The 8,729-nt window shown below is 34.7% G+C and overlaps 1 pseudogene; it reads left to right on the top strand.

The window, feature by feature from the left end:
- The first annotated feature begins 680 nt into the window (after positions 1-680).
- LOC149183098 (putative GPI-anchored protein At4g28100 pseudogene) lies at positions 681-8,277 on the top strand (annotated as a pseudogene).
- The last annotated feature ends 452 nt before the right edge of the window (positions 8,278-8,729 follow it).

The raw sequence follows: 8,729 nt of genomic DNA, 5'->3' as shown, positions 1-8,729 counted from the left end.
AGTTAAACTACCTAAAGGCAAACAACCCATAGGATGCAAATGGTTGTATAAGCCTAAATTTAAAGTAGATGGGAGCATAGATAAATATAAAGCTAGGCTGGTTGCAAAGGGGTATTCGTAGCAAGAAGGCATAGATTATGATGAAACATTTGCCCCTGTAACTAAACAAAGCACAATCATAGTGATAATTGATTTAGCTACCAAACACCATTAGATGAATCACCAGCTGGATGTTAAATCTGATCTTTCAAATGGGACTTAAAAGAAGAAGTCTACTCAGTGCAACCTGAGGGGTTTATCAAAAAGGGTTAAGAACAATTAGTTTGCAAGTTGAAGAAAGCGATGTATGGACTAAAACAGACACCAAGCTCATGGTATGAAAAAATTGATTCATTTTTCTTGTACCATGGTTATAAAAGAAGCAAAAATGTCCCTAATCTTTATACCGTGTTTGATAAAGAGGGAAATATTGTTTTGATTTTTTTATATGTAGATGATCTAATCATTACAGAGAATGTTGATAATCTCATTAAAGAAATCAAGGAGTAGATATCACAAGTCTTTGGGATGAAAGACCTTGGAGAGCTACATTATTTTTTGGGTTTAGAATTCTAGAGGGATTCTGAACAAACTTTCTGTCACAGAGTAAGTATGTCAAGAGCTTACTGGAAAAGTTCAGAATGGATCAGTGCAAAGCTACAACAATACCTTTACAGAAGAGCTTAAAACTTCAAAATGATGATGGATCTAAGGAGGCAGATGTGACCTTGTATAGACTGTTGGTTGGGAGTCTAATCTACTTGACTACAACTACGCCAGATTTGGCTTATGCGGTCATTGCATTGAGCCAATTTAAGTCTAAGCCCATTGAAAGCCACTGGGTTGCAGCAAAATGTGTTTTAAGGTATCTACATGGAACCTTAGATTTTGGTATTGTTTATATTGATTGATGTGATGTTAGATTGATAGGTTTTTCATAATTTCATTGGGCTGGAAATGTAGATGACAGACGATCCATAATAGGCTATGCATTTAGCATTAGATCTGGGGTCACTACATGGAGTAGAAAAAAGTAGAACATGGTATCTTTGTCTTCTGCAGAAGCTGAATATCAAGCTATGTGTGCAGCAACAAGTGAAGCCATTTGGTTGAGGAGACTTCTCCTTGATGCTGGAGAAGAACAGAGGGTTGCAATAGTGATCAAATGCAACAACCAGAGCTCCATCAAACTTGTAAATAACCGAGTATTTCATAAGAACACAAAACATATCGATACGCAGTTTCACTTTGTGAGGGAGAAAGTTTAGTCAAAAGAAATCCATATTGAGTATTATAATAATTATGACAATGTTGCTGATATTTTTATCAAACCCATTGGTAGAATCAAGTTTGAATTGTTTAGGGAAGTCTTAGGCATATGTGTGAATCCATTTCTCCATTAAGGGGGAGTGTTGACATTAATGAAGAAATGTCTTAATGGAGTGAGGGCTCAAACTAAACTTAGATTAGGAGCTTGTTCTTGTTTTCTAGGGTGTCGTTTCAACTTCCCTAATTGTGTGTGAATTATATATTCATCATGTAATTATTGTAATGTACAGAGCGTGTTCTGCAGGGGCAGTATCCAGGTGGTGTTCCACACCTATGAGCTTCTTAGGTTTGATTTAATAAATTTAATTTTACTATTTTTGACATGAAGGATGCTATTAAAAAGGTGATGTTTCTATTTCCCTCTGTTGGCTATCAATTAGAACCCGATACAACCTCTCTATCCAATTTGTTTGAGAAAATGTATGAAAATAAATAAATAAAATTTAAATGCTTTTTTTAAGTCATAGTGTAGAATCCTACCTGTTCTAATTCCTGGAAGCAAGATACTGAATTTTATCTCGTGGCCCTCTCCCCATATATTTTCTCCATCACCACAAACAAACCAGATCAAGAATGATGCACAAAGTTCTACCTGTTAATATCTTCTTATGAATTTTCTGTACTATTTTATATTCAATTCAGTCTGAGAGAATTGTTGTCTTGTATCATCAACTATGAATTCCAAATTCAGGAGATGTAAGTTAAAATTAGCTATATTTACCACACCTTCATTGTTGGTGCCATTTTTCTCAAGGCTTACCAAACATAGTGGTGAATTTATTTAAAATTGGAGCTTCTTGTTATTTTGATATAATTTAGTTACTGATCAGAACATGAAGTGTTGGTTTTATTGATTTAGGATTGGAAACTGTTTTTGGGAGAATATATCCATTGACCATAGAGGCACTTTATGTTTCTTATGGCCAATTCTACTCACTTTGTGGTCAGGAATGACCATAAAGAGTCACGAATCCGTTATATTTAGCTCTATTTTCTTATTTATGCAAGAATTCAAAATATTTTTCCTCTCACCCATTGATATGTCCCTGCTAAATGAATTTACTACAAAGACTCCTTAATGTTTATTGCTAAAAGTAAAAATTAGCACAAGCCCACTGGACATAATTTGTGTAGTTAATAAGGAAATCTAGCCAAAGATCACTTTAAGTAAATAAAAATAAAAGATCCAAATATTTTTTTATCTGGTGAAAAATCTCTATCCAGTGTCCTCTATATTAATTTGTGTAGTTAATAAGGAAATCTAGCCAAAGGTCACTTCAAGTAAATAAAAATAAAATCTCCAAATATTGTTTTTATCTGGTGAAAAATCTCTATCCAGTGTCCTCTATATTAGTCTCGCCAAATAAGTTTAACATGGAAGAAATCTAGAATGATATTAGTCTCGCCAAATAAGTTTAACCCGAAAGAAATCTACGATGCGCCAACCAGACCAAGAAAATAGGAGTTCTTATACAAATCTTGATTGTGTTTGATCTTGAAGAAGTTTAGTTTGGTCCAACCAGCTTGGGAGTTTTTAATCCAAGTGCCTGATACGTCCAATCTGGGATAGAATGGCACAACGTCACTACTACATGTAGGGGGGTTTTAAGACAATATTTAAGACAATATTTGAGTCAATTGTCTTAACTTAAGACAAAATGAAACTTGTGTATTGTCTTAAATATTGTCTCTAAGCGGGTGTCTCAAAATATAATGTCTCAAAAATTTGTCTCTATAAAGACAATGTAGAACACATATTATTATTGTCTCTCTAAAGACAATTTGATTTGTCTCTCTAGAGACAATTTCATTTGTGTCTCTTTAGAGACAATTACATTTTTGTATTTTTAGAGACAATTCCATAATTCAAACTATTGTCTCTCTAGAGACAATATAAAAAATTATTTAAAAATAAATAAATGTCCATAATTCAAACTATTGTCTCTCTAGAGACAATAAAAAAAATTATTTAAAAAATAAATAAATGTCCATAATTCAAACTATTGTCTCTCTAGAGACAATATAAAAAATTATTTTAAAGAAAATAAATGCCCATAATTCAAACTATTGTCCCTCTAGAGACAATATAAAAAATTATTTAAAAAAAAATAAATGTCCATAATTCAAACTATTGTCTCTCTAGAGAGAATAAAAAAAATTATTAAAAAAAAATAAATGTCCATAATTCAAACTATTGTCTCTCTAGAGACAATATAAAAAATTATTAAAAAATAAATAAATGTCCATAATTCAAACTATTGTCTCTCTAGAGACAATGTAAAAAATTATTTAAAAATAAATAAATAAAATCATTTTGAATGTCTGTTGGTCATGCCTTCCATTATGTCTATCGATCCAAATAATTTTCTTAGCCTGAATAGAAGATTCTTCAACCACGCTTCTGTATTCTGCTCTACAACCACGAGGCCTCTTGTTTTGGCCCCATTGTAGGAGAAGATCTCCTCATTCTGAAACACAATGCCTTGAGGGCTAGTTTTCTTGGCTAGTCTTTCTATCTTCACTCTTCTCACGGAATAGTTCCGGAATGGAGTTTACATATTCAAGAGCTTTCTGGTGGTTCCCGTTGCTGCTTGTCGATGACCCTCCTTTCATCCTTACTGTCTTCCTTCCAAAAGGGTACTGGGATGGATCCCATTTAAAATCCTTCCATTCTCGAGGTTTTCTTCCTTCTTGCATAGTTTCATGTGTGTGTTTTTTGCATTACTCATCGACATAGAATCCGTGCTAGCCCCTTGATATCTGCACAGAGGAATCACGGGCGTAACATAAATTTTTAGCCACAGATTTAGTTTGCAGGTTGAACAGGACAAAATATATGCAACAGAGCTTCATTTTAGAACATATAGGCCACCTTCAATTAGACTCCAAAAGTAAATCTTGTGCACATATTCATCAGTTGTTGGAACTACATTTGTCTTCAGCAGATAACTTGGCAGTGCTTAAAGACCACTAGAGTATTCTTTCCAAATTTGGGAAATCATCCTTGATAGATGAGAGTAAAATAAATCTTCGCTAGAAAGGAAACCTAAAAATTCTAAGGAGATAATAAATAAGATTTAATCAGATAGGAGAAAAACATTTCATTAAATCACTTAGCTCAAGAAATATACTAAGTATGGCTGGAATAAAGTGTCACAGGAGAGACAGACAACTTTTAAGAAAAAGGAAGACACACCTTTTTCTGAAAAAAAAAGAAAGATAAGCTAGGCGAGTGGGTTGGCAGATGAAAAAAATGTGGGATGCCACTAAGGAAAATTCTTCTAAGGAAGAAAATTTATAGAAATACTTTACTTTAGAATCAAGGGGAGAGGTTGTTGTTTATTTGTATATTTCAAGGGGCAAGCATATATTAGCTCAGGGGGGACTAGAGGATTCTATTCATGGCTGGGAGGAACTTGTATTTCCCATGTGTATTTCAAGTTGTCACATGGTTAGAATTTCTAATTAGTGTTTTATTTACAGGTTTTATATATGAATATTCTATTGAATTAAGTGAATGTATGAAATGGCATCAATATGATGAGAAGAAACAAAATAATTAGAGGGCGATGAATTATGTTGTTTGTTAGTTCCAATGTATTTGTAATAAGCAATGATATGTGTGATAAATTTTGTTCAATTATAATACTTATGTCTGTACTATAGACAATGATATTTGTGAGGAATTGTAGCATTATTCATCATACTTAAATCAAAAACTAATATGTTTTTTCATAATATGTTAGTGCTAAAAGGAGCAGATAGATATAAATTCCTTGGCGTATTATCTAACTATATGTGTTATTTTTGGTTTGTAAACCTTACCAAACTCTTTGACTAGGGATAGTTAGAGCTAATACAATGATCGAAAGAAGAGGGTTATGAGGAGAGTAAATGGGTGTATCCATTAAGGATAGTGTGGTTACTAGGTGAGATAGAAGGTGTGGAATATTTAATTAGTTAAATTATTGCTCATATGGAGAAGAATTTTTACATCACCAAGGAGTGTGTAGAGTGGGGTTATAGTGTAAGTACTAGCTAGTTGATTTCCTTACATTACTATGTTTTGTACACCAACTAGTGTCTAATGAACTTGGTTACATCTTTAGAAGCCAAGATAAACATTTACAGTAAGATTTTCATAAACTTATTTAACACTAGCATTGGATAGGAGCAATGAATGAGGAACATTATGCATGTATATAATAAAGGAAAAAAAAACAGTTCAGATTTTCCTGAATACTCGGTGCCATATTGAAGCGGATTATAATTTGACTCATAGAACTATTATATAAAGCACCGAGAATCAAAATTACCACTGGAGTTGAAATTATGTCTATCAAGTAGAAAGAATTTATCTAAGATCACTCTTTCACATTTCCGCAAAATATAATGGATATCTTATGAACTTGGAAGTCATGGGGGTTATATAAATCCTTCCTTTTTCATTCTAAAACATTTACGCTACAAGATCAATGTACTTAGGGAGACACAATAGTTAACAATAAACAAATTTTGTTGGTTGGGATTGAAAGACCGATTTGAAACTCAAAATTATATAAGAAAGACATTTTTCCCTTAGCGAGTTTTAGAAACACACAGACACTTTTACATTAACAGTAAATGGAAAAACAAAATTCATCATTCAGAGGAATTCATGGTAATATAGAAAATACAAATCAAATTCATTATCTAATAATCATATACATTACTAGAAATTCAAATTTACATATGAAATTTGATAGAGGAAGAACTCATAATTCAAATCATGTACAAGAATACACACTAGCTATAATTGTCCCATACAACTAAATATCTCTACAAAAAAAACAATGAAGGCATTAATCCCTTTTGATAAACATATTTGTTAAGAAGACAATTAAGTACAAAGACTCATCGTCTTTTCAGAGCTAGTTGAATATATTGTTTTTAGAAAATAAATTAACGGCATAAAACCATTGTAAAGTTAAATCTTGTTCAAATTCCTTGGTAAGGGGAAACATTTGAAAAGAGGGTCTTAACCCCTTAAATAAATACCAAATAACAAAGGGAAAATATGATGCTCATGACTCAATCCAATATGAACAGGGTAACCAGAGTATGAAGAATGTCATGAAAACTAACCTGTTGAGTTGCAAGCACGAGTCAAAATTTTAAGAGATCCTTAGGCGTGGAAGGCGTAAATGGAATTGAGCTTCTACACATACCTGTAGGAAAGAACGCGAGAAAATAAATATGCCGAAAATGAAATGAAATCCATAACTTCATCGAACAAAGGACAATAGAGTAACAGAGGGTATTATACCTATTAGTTAAATCCATCATTATCTCTCATGCTCTGTACCAAAAACAATAGAAAATTGTCAATAAGGAATTGTTACTGGTGTAACTCAAAAATAAAAGAGTATTGTTACTTCCATAACCAAAAATTTAACATTGAATCCCACTTGAAGCAAGATAGACTAGGCACACTAAAGTTAGGGATCATTTGACTAAATATAGATAATGAAAATTCAATTTGATGTATAAACAAATACCCAATACTCTGGTAAAAATTCATTATACCAGTGTGAAAGAGGATGCCACCCTAATGTAGCATGAATTTTATCATCAACCCTTTTGAAATAACCATTATAGTACATCAAAACCTAACTCAAAGTCTGACATAATGAGTAGTTATACCTAGAAATCACAAAGGAGTGAAATCCTAGAGATGAGACGAAGAGTTGGCAAAGTCAAGAAACCTAGAGTAGACTAGAACTGGAACCCATAAAATGAAATGTGTAAGACATAGTGATCGATATATATACAGAAAGGAGTATGTAAGAATATACAAATCATAGGGTAAGTAAATAAAATAAGGAACTGGTCTTCTAGAAAAATAAAAAGTAGTGGAATCCTACTAAAAACATGTATAATGCTCTAGATACCCTCTTCTGAGAGAAAATATGCTCAATAAATAGGAAGGAGATCTCATATATAAGAAAAACAAAAGCATAACTTAACACAAGCGCATTCTTGGCAACAAGACTACAATTTCATAACCAAAACCAAAAGTCTGAAAATGAGGATTCGAACACTGTACCTGCATTCCCTGTTCAGCAGGGGAAGTAGACATGCCACCTCGATCTCGCGGATGAGCTCTTCGGAGGTGTGAAGGAGGCCTGCGGCGATGGAAAGGGGCTTCTTGACAGGAGCCGCTACTGCCCTATTTTGGCCACCTGGTTGTATGCTGCCCACACTCAAACTACGCTCCAAGCGGCATCCACACCCATGTCATCATCTGACTTGTAGCCTCTCCGTCTCGACGATTCGCAGGCATGTGTGAACAGTTTGCAGAGCTCTCTGAAGACCCGGGGCATCAATATCCCCATCCCCAGTGCTTCTTGCAATCCAATACTCTGCTTATGTGGCATAAGGCTCCACCATGTTAGCTCGCTTAGCTATCCGAATGTGGTTAATGTCTCCACCCATGGGCACAATGCAGCCATGCCCCTCTCTGTAGTTCGAGCCTTGGAGAGCAACTGCACTAGCCTATCTCACCATGGATGCACTAACTTCCTCAGGGCACTCCAGAAGATCAATGGCAGTCCAGGCAAGAATGGGAATTACTCTGAGAGAACCAGCAGAATATACAACAAAGACTGTGAATTAATGGGGTTAACATGGTTACTAGCAAAGTACAAGACTGCATATATTCCCACCATTTCTGCAATGCTCAGGGCTCTCATATACACTACCCACCCGGCCAACCAGTCACAGTGCAGTCCAGACCAAGAAAATATGCCCCTCACCCTTGATTCTCTTCAAGTCAACAACTCTTCTTCTTCTGCCATCAGACTCCACTTTGGTGGTGCTGCAACAGTTTTCTACGCCACCACACTTCTCCTGCTTTCACAGTCCCTGTAGTCTGTCCTCATTCCTAAGCCTGCTTGGGCAAGTCTCGAACCTTTGACGGCCCAGTCCCTCTGAGTTATTATAACAAAACCCTTAGCCTTAGGCTAGAGAAACCTTTTAAAAATACATTACAGGAATAGTATTCCGTCCACTTCACGGATGAAGGATGTTAACTAATATCCCTAGCCTAGTTCGACAAACAAACACATACCCAGTGGTGGGTTCCAAGAAACTGGTAGACCCAACCGAAATTCAGCATGACTCTGAGGACCCACACCATAGCCAACCAGGGTTGCACATTCAAGTAGAAAACAAGATGAGTATGTGATGACAAAACAAGAGAAAAGCTATAAAACTCAGAAACTATTTAAGTTTAACACCTAAAATGAATATGTGCTTACCTGAATAGACTATCCAAGCTGGAAACCCTTTCTGAAAACAGAGACTGTGTCTCAGCCCACATC

Source organism: Pinus tabuliformis, chromosome 3_2 (assembly GCF_031772625.1).
Source record: "Pinus tabuliformis cultivar Carrire ecotype Pingquan chromosome 3_2, CPIR1, whole genome shotgun sequence".
Classification (NCBI taxonomy): Eukaryota; Viridiplantae; Streptophyta; class Pinopsida; order Pinales; family Pinaceae; genus Pinus; species Pinus tabuliformis.
The sequence above is the reverse complement of the archived record's forward strand: the minus strand, read 5'-3'. Positions and strand labels throughout refer to the sequence as shown.